At 39.3% G+C, this 12487-nt stretch overlaps 1 protein-coding gene across 3 annotated transcripts in view; it reads right to left on the bottom strand.

The window, feature by feature from the left end:
• The window catches only part of EFNA2 (ephrin A2), a 405842-nt gene that overhangs the window by 208279 nt on the left and 185076 nt on the right, over window positions 1-12487 (bottom strand). The gene's annotated exons all lie outside the window — the stretch shown is intronic.

Genomic DNA, 12487 nt, shown 5'->3' with positions numbered 1-12487 from the left:
CTTTGCAAGGGAATTTTAACCAGAGTTAGTCAATGAGGTGAAGATCCTATGAAATCTATCATCCAATCAAGCACAAGCAAAACTGCAATTTTTTTCCTCTTGCACATTATTGGGCATGCTTTACAAAGTGAAATTTCACCTCATTCACTAAGCTCTGGGGAAATTCCCCTTACAATGTGCACCTTCCCTTGCAACATCTATTTGCCTCTAAGAAATCAGCCCCTATGTTTCTGAACTGTCTGTACGGGAATCAAGGCTCAATAGAGAATAATACAGCAATTATCTCACATGAATCCTGTTTGGTGATCATTGTGCCAATGGTTACAGTTTCAAACATTAAAAGATAAAATGTTTGAATCCTACAACAAGATTTATTAACATTCCAGACTTACTTTTATTAACTGGAGCTGAGTTTAAAAAAGGTTCCTTTTTTGCCTCTATCTTGTATAGTTGTGTTTTCTTATGGCAAAATGATCTAGTCAACAAATATAACATTTTTTTTTCAGATAAAAAAAAAATGATTGCATAATATTTTACACATACTACCTACTTAGTCATCTCTGCTGGGGATAAGAACATGTACTAGGATTAGTTAACATAAATCATAATTACCTTTGTATATAAACCAACACAAGAAAAGAACACAAATGGACTGTAAAAATTATCCAGTTGCTCTATGATTCGTGGCAAATTACCAAGCTGGGTATCAGCTTTGTGGAATGATGATCAATCATGTATCCCCATTAAAGGAGTAAGATAACTATTTCCTTGCTATTTTATAGGAAAGAATCTAAATATTTACATTATAAGCTTTAACCAGATAATCTTAAAAGAATGCATTCTTTTTCTTCTTCCCTCCTATATGTGTCTGACGTTTAGATCATTATATATGTGTAATATGTGAATGCATTATATCATATTTACTATATTTTGTTTCATTAGCAGCAATGTAAACAATAAATCAAAAAAATTTGTAATGAAGTTTAGAATTATATTTTTGCATAAAGCTTTATATTAGTTTTATGATGTTCCTACATACATTTACCGTGTGTTTAACATGCAGAAATGAATAAAACACTAAAAAAGAAATCTTATTACCAGAGTTACTTGGTTCAGCTGAAACAGATTTGTACACAAAAACTTGTCTGGTTCCTTAACTTTTTATCTACTGCTGTTCCTTTGTGATTCGTAAAGTAGTGGGCACTTATTTCTGCAGTGCCATTTCTAAACAGCACTGCAGAAACCCCCCACAGATGGCTGGAGTGCCCATTAACAGCTGGAAACTGAGCCATTTGATGATACAGAGCCCATAGGAGTGGTTCTATGCCTTGTGGTCACTGTGATTGGTGATCACAAATGTAAATGTGCATTGTTTACATTGGAGAGCCCACCCATTCCTACTATAATGGAGGAAGGGGAAAAAGGAGGAGCTAAATCAGTGCAGCAGATAATCAAAGTTGTGGAGTAATTTACAACCCATTGCTCCCCCTCCTTTTTATATCTTAGCTACATCCTGTGCCTACAATGACCTGTATTGTAATACCTTCACCTCCCTTATTCTGAACATCTCTACATTAACCCTTTTATCTCCATCTGGAATGACCTGGTTGAATGTGTATCACCTGTATATTTAATGTATCAAGCGCAGCATTACCAAGCTCCATGTTTCAACCACCTTAAAAACAGCAATTTTCTGGAATTTCTGTAAACAAATGTGGCAGGAAATGATCATTGGGTTGTCTACTTTCCATAAAAATGTATTTGGTGGGTTTTCTGACTGTCCTGGCTTTTTTATTTGATATGTTTTATTACAGAAAAATATAACATATAAATGCTGTAAGATAAACATCCTTTTTTTTAATCTATGTAACTTTTTGGTTTTGGCACATAACTAAGGATCTTGATCTTGATTTGCACTTTTATTGTATCATTTCTGTTTTAAAACATTTACTTTGACTTCATGCTCTCACTCTGTCCTGGTTACAAAAGGGATTTTATATCACTACTATGCCTGTGTTTTTCATACACGATCAGTCATAACATTATGACCTTATCTAGTATTGAGAAGGTCCCCCTATTGCCACCAAAACAGCCCTGACTTGTCGCGCCATGCATGCCAATAGACCTCTGAAAGTATGCTGTGGCATCTAGCACCAAGCCGTCAATAGCAGATCCTATCAATCCGAGCCGGGACCTCCATGATCTGCACTTGTCTTTCCAACACATCTCACAGACGCTTGATTGGATTGAGATCTGGAGAATCTACAGGCCAAGCCAACAACTCAAACTGGTTGTTGTGTACCTCAAACCATTCTTGAACCATTTTTGCAGTGTGGCAGGGCACATTACCATGCTTGAAGTGGCCACTGCCATCAGGTTATACCATTTCCTTGAAGGGTTGTACTTGGTCAGCAACGACATTTAGGTAGGTGGTGCATGTCAAGTAACATCCACATAAATAGAAGGATCAAAGGTTTCCCAGCAGAATATTGCCCAAAGCATCACACTGCCTCCGCCGGCTTGCCTTCTTCCCATACTGCATCCTGGTGCCATCTCTTCCCCTGGTAAGAAACTCACATGCACCTGGCCATCCACATGACGTTAGAACAAAAAATTAGATTAATCAGACCAGGCCCACATTTTCCTCTGATTTGTGGTCCAGTGCTCACATGCCCATTGCAGGAGCTTTTGGCTGTGGACATAGGTCAACATCCTGACTGGTCTGCGGCTACGTAGACCCATATGCAACAAACTGAAATGCATTGTGTGCTCTGACACCTTTTTATTGGAACCTACATTACCTTTTTCAGCAATTTGACCTCCTCAATTGGATCTGACTACACGGGCCAGTCTTCACTTCTCATGTGCAATAATGAGACTTGGTCACCTTTGACTCTGCTGCTGGTTCACCTTTCTTGAACCAGGAACTTCCTTCTCCGTTTTGGAGATGATCTTATCCATTAAAATTTGATCCTCGTCAAAGTCGCTCAAATCTTTACACCCATTTTTTTCTGCTTTCAACGCATCAACTTCAGATACAACTTGTTCACTTGCTGTCTAATATATGCCACCCACTTTCAGAAGGCATTGTAACCAAATAATCATTGTTATTAACTTTACCTGTCAGTAATCTTAATGCTACAACTGATTGGTGCATTCAATACATAATACATAACTACTATATAAAAAATGTCTGCACAGATAGCTTGCCAATGCCCTTCACTTCAGCCGCACATGATTCTATATTTATTTGTCAGTTTATTCATTTATTTTGTTACATTAGTTCATTTTCTATATCCATTTATTTATTTTATTAGTTCACTTATATGATTTTTAGGCAAAAGTCAGGTAACCTTGAATATGAATATTGGTAATGCTAGAAATCAAATATGGATTATATATCAGAAATGTAGATCTTATTTCAATGTCAATCACTGTATAGCTAATTTTTATTATATCTTTTATTACTTTGTAAATTTAATATATAAATAAATACATATATTGTTTGCAGTCTTTTTTTTACTGATGATGGAAAAGACTTTTATTGGAAATAAACATTTTTGGACCTGTTGCAGTGCTCCTACTTTTCCCTCTGGTTCCAGTCTAAAAGGTGTTCAGGGTCTTCAGGAGCATTCTGAATATGTGGGTTGCCTGCAGCAATATTTTTATTTGCTCTTCTGTATGATCATGCTGTAAATAAGTGGAAATGTATTGGAGCAAACCTTTTTGTATTTTGTCAAATCTTCAACAATATACAAAGCAATTTACGCTATGCAAATAAGCTCCCTTTGGGAAACCCAGCTTCTTTCTGGGAAGATGAAGGAAGGGGGTTATGTGAATTCACAGCATCTATAGAACTCGTCTATCCTGTTGGTGATGCAAATCATATACTTGCCAGATGCACATACATATAAAAAATCATGAAAGATACTCCTAACCTTACAAAGCATTTTTTAGGAGGAATACATTTTCCATACATTTTAATGTGGACCTATAGTGAAGCCCTATAGTATCACAGTCTGGATAAACAAAAATAAAAAGGCAAATACTGCCAGACACGTATCCATGAAAATGGTTAGCAGAATATGTTGAGATAAGAGCAACAATTATAACATACATGTAATCTGTGAGAACATAATGCCTCTTTATGCCTTGTACTTATAATTAAAGTTTAGTTGTATTTTCCAACAAACCAGAATTATTGTCTCTGTATAAAGCAATACGCTCTGTCTTATGTACTAAAATGTACATAATGGGACCATCTGCAGATGCAAAATTTCCTGTATTGCTCCAATCAGGTTTTTTTTCTGAACTTCAAAACATCCAGAACCTGACTGACTGTAAGGTACAATGGGAACTATTTCACATAGAACACCTACTGAGGGTGGAGTATGAGCGGAGCCTGAGTATAAAGTGACCCCAATACCACCTTAGTGAGGATACAAACTTGTAGTGATATTAGACTCTAAGTGCAGTTGCAAAGAATAAGGTCTGTGTGAACATAAGCAAAGTATGAACTGGACCTATGAAATGATCTCAGCAGCTTCTCAATTGTACTCACATTGTCACCAAATCCACAGCCCAATGCCAGTCCAAATACACTGAAAACACAGAGCAGCTTGATACATTACTCCCCTCACCCCACCCAATACATGCTAATCAGCCATACAAAAACTGTAGCTGCTGACTTTTAATAAACTCACACTTACCCGGCCCAGGGTCCAGAAATGTGCTCACCAGCACCGTCCCTTTTCTCCTTCTCTCCACAGCGCTGTCATCTTAACTGTGGGCACCAGGCTGTGACAGCTTGTGGCTTCATAGTCGGGAGCTCACTGCGTATGAGTGAGTCCCACGGCGCATCCTGATTGGTCTGGCAGTCTTCTGAGACCTGTGAAGGTTCCCAGGACACTGTGGGAGGAAGGAGGGGGTTGAACTTCCAGGTCACTTCGCCACGGCGAACTGAGCCGGAAGAGGGAGCAGATACCTGTCAAAACCAGATACCCGCTCCTTCCCCTCAAAAAGTGCCATACATGACAGTGGAGGGGAGGAGGAGGCAAACAAGCGGAGATTCCACTTTTTTGTGGAACTCCGCTTTACTTTCAAAATACTCTGTATACAAAATATTTATCATAATAAGGACAGCAACACAGCCAAGTAGTTATTGCTCATTAATATAATTACTTAAGTATTTGTTTAGCTAGCAACAGTTTTTTAGTCCACACAGGCTATTATAAGTGTGGCAACTCAACAGCTCTTGCAGAAAATACAGCGACAAACACCATATACACTGCAAACACATTTGGCATAAAATTTGGCATGGTTCTTTTTGCTGAGTACTGCAATCCTTGTTGTAGATGCTGATGTGTTGAAGGTTTTGTAGGTGGAAAATTCCTGTGCAATTAAACTAGTTAGGACTCTGTCACCCAGTTAAACATAATGTACAACACAGCATATACAGTGCAGGGGTCAGGAGTAAAATGATTAGCATATTATATACACTGCAAGGGTTGGATGCATAAAGTACAACATAGCATACATAGTGCAGGGATCAGCAGTATAAGGTACAACATAGCGTATACACTGCTGGGATCAGGAATATTGTGTACATCAAAATATGATTATTGATGATGTCACTTTCTTCAATAAACTTTATTTAGCCAGACAGATCATGTCACAGATCCCCACTTGGAGAGTTTTCCACCTTAATGCATTTTCCCCTACAAGTTTAATCGTAAAGATTATGCAGTACTAAGTACAACATAGTGAATGCAGTGAGCCACACTATTAAGCCACACAGAACATGCCGCAAATCCCCACCTACAGACTGCCCTCTGACACATTTAACCCTTACAGACATAATGGTAAAATGTAGAAGTCTAATGTACAATATAACATATACAGTGAGGGTGTCAGTAGTATAACGTACAACATAGTGATTGAAGTTTGGGGGTCAGGAATATAATGTACAATATACAGAATATTGTGAGTGGGTTAGGAGTTTAATGTACAACATAGTATATACAGTCAAATGGACACAGGATGCAAGAGCAGCGCTCACAGGAAACCACACCTGTAGTTAAATGAAGGTATCCAAACACAGGTGCTCAAGCTCTGTGGTGTCCTCCAACTCCTGAGTTCAATACAAATTGATAAAGAGAGCCAACAACTCCAAAATCCATGTGATCACTTTTATTAAATATACAGAGGTGACATAAAAGTAAGCTGACACATTTTGGCACACAGCTTTTGTTCACAGCATCTGTGCAGAGTGCCGAAATGCATCAACTTGCTTTTATGTCACTCCTGTATATTCAATAAAAATCATCACATGGACATCTCTTTATCAGATAGTATATACAGTGCAGGGGCCAGGTATTTAACTTACAACAGAAAATACAGTGCAAGGGGCAGAAGAATACTGTACAACATAATGTATACAGTGCAGGGATAAAGGGTATGATGTACAGCATAGTGAATGCAGTGCAGGGGTCAGGAGTATAATGTACAACATAGATAATGCAATGTGGGGTTAAGGTTTATGTAAGATACAGCACTGTGTACAGGGTGCAGTGGTCAATGATACTGTGTCTAATGCTGTTGTTCAGTGGGAATAAATATGCAAAGACAGTGGAGTAACTTAATTTGTGTACTTAGCTGTTTGCCTGGAGTTCAGCTTTAAATTGTGCAGGCATTCGGTTGGCCTGCACTGCCTGTTGAAATAAAGGAAAGAACATAAAGGTTGACTTGAACAAAACCCCATCTGCACTCTTATTGGGAATTGAAAATTATAGGGAAGATGTGTAGCTTGTGCTCAGTGGTGGGGCTTTTTGAAGAGGTGAAGTTGAGAACCTATAGAACTAATTGCAGGCTAGGAAAGTGCAGTTTTACCGATCAGAGTTAAGCTGCTCTATTGTATGGAGGACACAGACTGAGTCAAGGATTAGCTGCATAGAAAATAAATATAGCTAGACCTTACAGAAAATGTTCTACTGGAGTTCTACCTTAAAGAATGTTTCCAGTTGTAACCTGTTGTTTTGATGGTTTCTAATGTATATTGTAGATTTTTTTGTTTAGTGCTGAAACTATCCATCTGAGCACAATTTAATCCCACTTTTCCAAATACTACTATGTATACAGGACATAACTTTCTACTGTGTAGCACGTCTTACATGCTGCCATTAAAAACATTAAGGTAACAGGAAAGCATTCATCTGACAGCTGAAGCTTTCTGTACTGCATGGAGTATGAGAAATCCTGGTGTCACTCATCCAGGGCTATGATCTTGATATCCCTCATGTCATACACAATTTAGCAATGCTGGGAAAATCCATGCATAGAGAGAGTTTTCAACTGTGATCCTGATTCACGAAGATGGAGAAGCCTACAAGGCAGACACAGGAAAGAGATCATCACTTAATACTTGTAAAAATCATTAGGAGATGGAACATCTGTAGAGGGCACAGTGATCTGTAATGAACCTGCAATTCCAACTGTACACTGCTATATAACGGTGACCGGTATGTATTCAAGGATTAAAAAATGAGACAGTGAAATGTAAGAAGATTTTAGTGTCAACATAACACCATTAAATCTTTTTCGGCAGTGGAAGATAAACAGGATATTCATTTGGACTGCAATTGCACTGAAAAGAAAGGCAATTGAATTGTTGTGGGTCATATTATAGTCTAATGTGGCTCCTGGCTTTATTACCTAGTTAGCCTGGAACAAACATGCAGCCAATGAAGTCCAAATAGCCCTGTCTCCACTCTAGCATGCTTGTCAGAAACTTACAAGGTAGTGAAGTGAGAATAACATGCCAGTCATGGAGCCTGTACCTTTAAAAACAAGACAGAAATTACATCTCCTGTATTTATATTCTCAAATGTTTCCTTTAAAATCAGATCATAATCTAATACAGCAATGACATCACTGCATTAATTAGTAACCTGCAAAAGAGAACAACTCTAATTATCTCACCCGTGAGTCTTTGAACAGATTTGAAAAAAAAACATGCACTATTAGAGTGCTTTGAGGACCACTGATCTAGCATATACAGCCAAAATAGGAAAGCTGTTTAGAGATCGCAGGGAATAAGGCATTAAATTAAAAGCATTTTAAGAATGTATTATGAGAGTCAACAGACCAAGGAAATTGAAGGGCAGCACAAGCAAACCAACTGAAGACGCAATTTAAACAAATCTACAGAAACTGTTGTACCTATCATATGAATTCTAAAGTAATGCAGTTTTGTGATATACTTAACATGCTGTACATTATGGCTGCACAGAATAAGGAGGTTGACAATTCTAGTGATTCTGTGCTACACCTCTGCCTCCAACTCCCTTTTAGCCTAGAATATATCACTATACTGATGATGTCAACTCTACATTTTGTTGTCCCTTAATCCCTCCTCTTATTGTTCGTTCACTGGATATTTCTGAAATTTGCCGATGTCCACTTACAAAAGGGAATTGTAATAGTGAAAATATGGTCTAGGCCAATAGCTCCTTGTCATGGCATTCCTTTAATTTTGTCCACAGGTCTTTAAATAAATTACCGGCAGGGACACTCTCAGTAGAGCTGGGGCTGCCACAGCTACCTCCAAAAACATTCATTGTAAAAAGAATTGGTCCAACCACTTTTGCTTATGCTGTTCAAGCCATACATGCATATCCTTTTTCATATGTACCTCCCTCCTACCGTACAGCTGGTCGGCTCCTCCCTTCACAGGGATGTTTACACTGACTATAAAATCTTTGTCCTTGTCTGTTGAGGGACACAAGTCTTAAACCTCTGCGATGGAAAAAAAAAACAACAGAACTGGGGACTACCTGAAGCTCAAAGAGCTTCAAAGACCTGAAGTACGACCAAAGCTGGCTTCGGATAAGGCCTGAACATCCACCTGGTAGAACTTAGAGAGAGTAAACAGGAGACCAAGTAGCAGCCTTACAAAACTGGAAAACAGTAGCCTGATGCTGAAAGCTGTTTCTAGTAGACTCAAATACTCTAAGAGTAGAGTTACTTCTAGTGCTAAATTTTAAAGGCTCGGGATCCATCCAAATCATTGTAATGTCTAAACAGTTAAGGCTAAATTGTCCAAATGAATTTGTCAACTATTTCCTCAGCAGGAGGTTGTCTAAATTCACTATATTGCCAAAAGTATTGGCTCACCCTTTTCAGCTATAACAACTCTTTTGGAAAGGCTGTCCACAGGGTTTAGGAGTGTGTTTATGGGAATGTTTGACTATTCTTCCAGAAGTGCATTTGTGAGGTCAGGCACTGATGTAGGACAAGAAGGCCTGGCTCACAGTCTCTGCTCTAATTCATCCCAAAGATGTTCTATCGGGTTGACGTCAAGACTCTGAGCAGGTCAGTCAAGTTCCTTCACCTCAAACTCGTTCAACCATGTTTTTATGGACCTTGCTTTTTGCACTGGTGCGCAGTCATGTTGGAACAGGAAGGGGCCATTCCTAAACTGTTCCCACAATGTTCGGAGCATGAAATTGTCCGAAATGTCTTGATATGCTGACGCCTTAAGAGTCCCCTTTACTGGAACTAAGGGACCAAGCCAAACCCCTGAAAAACAACTCCACACCATAATCCCCCCTCCAAACCTTACACTTGACACAATGCAGTCAGGCAAGTACCTATGTCCTGGCAACCGCCAAACCCCGACTTGTCCATCGGATTGTCAGAGAAGTGTGATTTGTCACTCCAGAGAACATGTCTCCACTGCTCTAAGGTCCAGTGGCAGCATGCTTTACACCAATGCATCAGATGCTTTGCATTGCACTTGGTGATTTAGGGCTTGGATTTCGCTGCTTGGCCATGGAAACCCATTCTATGAAGCTCTCTACGCATTGTTGTTTTACTAATCTGAAGGCCACATGAAGTTTGGAGGTCTTTAGCTATTGACTCCGCAGACAGTTGGCAACGTCTGCAAACTGTATGTTTCAGCGTGCGCTGACCCACTCTGTCATTTTATGTGGCCTACCACTTCGTGGCTGAGTTGCTGTTGTTCCCAGTTGGTTCCACTTTGTTATAATACCACTAACAGTTGATTGTGGAATATTTAGTAGCAAGGAAGTTTCACGGATGGACTTATTGCACAGGTGGCAACCTATCACACTACCACGCTTGAATCCACTGAGCTCCTGAGAGCGACCCATTCTTTCACAAATGTTTGTAGAAGCAGTCTGCATGCCTAGGTGCTTGATTTTATACACCTGTGACCATGGAGGTGATTGGAACACCATGGAGGGGATTGGAACACCTGAATCCAACGATTTGGAGGGGCATCCCAATATTTCACAGTGGGGGTGCCCCAAGAGCACAGCAGGGCTAGTATTGGGACCAGCACCATGATGAACACCTGAAGTGTAGATGACAGGCTAAATCATAGGGTGATGAACTGAAAGTACAGGAGACCTACAGCAAATGGTAACAGATAATTGTGCGCTAACAATATGAGAAAATGTAGGTACCTGTCCTTGATATTCACAAAGTCTCCTTGGTGAGGGGAGTTTTTGGCCAGGAATATATCACCTTATTGGTGATATCCTAGTGAACAGAGGTGAAGACAGACCAGTAATATTCCATGGAAAATTTGTGAGCTCAAAAGAAGACAGAGTTTGAGATCTAAGATGGGGTGGATGCTCCCCTTGAGTTTTGGGATTGTGAACAAGTTGGAGCAAAACCCCTGAAACTGTTCTGCTACAGGAATTGGGGCGATGATATCTTCAGACCAGAAAGACTAGGAAGAGATACCTGAAGATATGCAGTGAAAAAGGAAGGTTGGAAGGGAAGGAGGCTCGGAGTGTAGCCTCTCGAAACTCCCAAACCCAAACATCTGAAATGCAAGCTGTCCAAGTATTCAGTATAGCTGTCCAGGTATTCCCAAAGACTAATAGATGAGTTCAACTTTTGGAATTGGGGATGCACCTTAATGTCGAAGATTTGTCTTAGGGTTTGGTGAACTTGGAGCTCTAGACCTTGAGAGTGGACCAAATCAAACTTAAGTTTGGACTTAATGGTTGCAGGAATGGAGTAACAAAGAACTTTTCCTAACATCCAGTCACGGATAACCCTTCCCAGATTGTGTGTTGGCTTCTTAGGCTGGGGTGTTTTTGCCGTCACTGACATCATTAATTTAAATGTATTACATTTTCCAGTACAAAACAAAGAAAGGAACAACCTAGTACATAAACACTTCACATGTACTTAAAATTCCATTTTACAACACCTTACCCCCTACCCCCACCCTTCCTCCCAGCCTCCCCCTCCTCTGTTTACCCCAGTCCACGTCCTTTAACCCAGTTCCTGTCTTCTCTCATAGTTGTCTATCTATATCCATATCTCTTCTCTCACACCTCCACTCTCTCTACGTTCCGTTAAGCCCTCTCTAGATTTCCCCCTAGACTCCGACCAACTCCGGATATCTTTTAGATGTTTTAACATTTAACCAACTGCTCCACATTTTCCTAAATTTTTCTTTTTTTATCCTCCTCTATATGATATAGCTCCTCCATCCTATAAATATTTTCCACTCTATTTAGCCAATCATTTATTAGTGGTGGCTCTAGAGCTTGCCAGAACTTGGGAATCAAGCCCTTAGTGGCCCTAATTAGATGGTATAGTACCCTATTTTTATGCAGTTTCACTGAAGGCTCAAGATTATAAAATAGGCACATTTACGGGTCCCTCTGTACAGTAATCCCACATATTTCCTGCATATATTCGGTAACCTTGTGTGTTAAATTAAATATTTTATTCCTTTGTTGCTCATTCAATTCTGTTCCAAGTTCCTTTTCCCATTTTGCCCAGAACTGGGGAGGCTCAGCTTCTTCAATATCCATAAGTATCTTATAAATCCTAGAGGTGGATTGTTTTGGACCTGTAGTTACATTCAACAATTTTTCAAATGGATACTGATCCTCCGACGTCCTCAGTGGTTGTGGGAGCATTGAAACAAAATGAACTAATTGACCATACTGCCACTCATCTAATGTAAAAAATAAATCTTTTTTCCTTTTTGAATCAAAAAATGTGTGCAATTTCCCTTTATTCAAAATATCCTTCAAACGTGCATTTTTATCTTTGATCCATTTCCCAGAGATATTATCCTTCCCTGGGGGGAAATACTCCGTTCCCACCAAGGAAGTCAATACTGAGTTATGTTTCCATCCTTTTTGCTTAAACATTCTATCTCAAACACTTAAAACTTTCTTTGTCAATGGACTAGTATTCACATTCAATGTGCAAAATTTATGTGGAATCCAAACAATCTTCTCTAACTGTGCTTTACTTAAAATCCCTTCTATATTAACCCAACCTTTCCTATGTGAATTAAATGTCCAATCTACTATTCGTGATAATAACACCGCTAAATATTCCCTAATATTAGGTAAACCCAATTCCTTTTGCCCTACATAATACCTCATACCTAATTCTCGGTTTCTTGTTAGCCCATATAAACCTGAATATCAAC

The sequence above is a fragment of the Staurois parvus genome, unplaced genomic scaffold (genome assembly GCF_062004578.1).
Source record: "Staurois parvus isolate SC_StPar_1 unplaced genomic scaffold, SC_StPar_1.0 ptg000086l, whole genome shotgun sequence".
Lineage (NCBI taxonomy): Eukaryota > Metazoa > Chordata > Amphibia > Anura > Ranidae > Staurois > Staurois parvus.
This window is presented reverse-complemented; position numbering and strand designations above follow the sequence as displayed.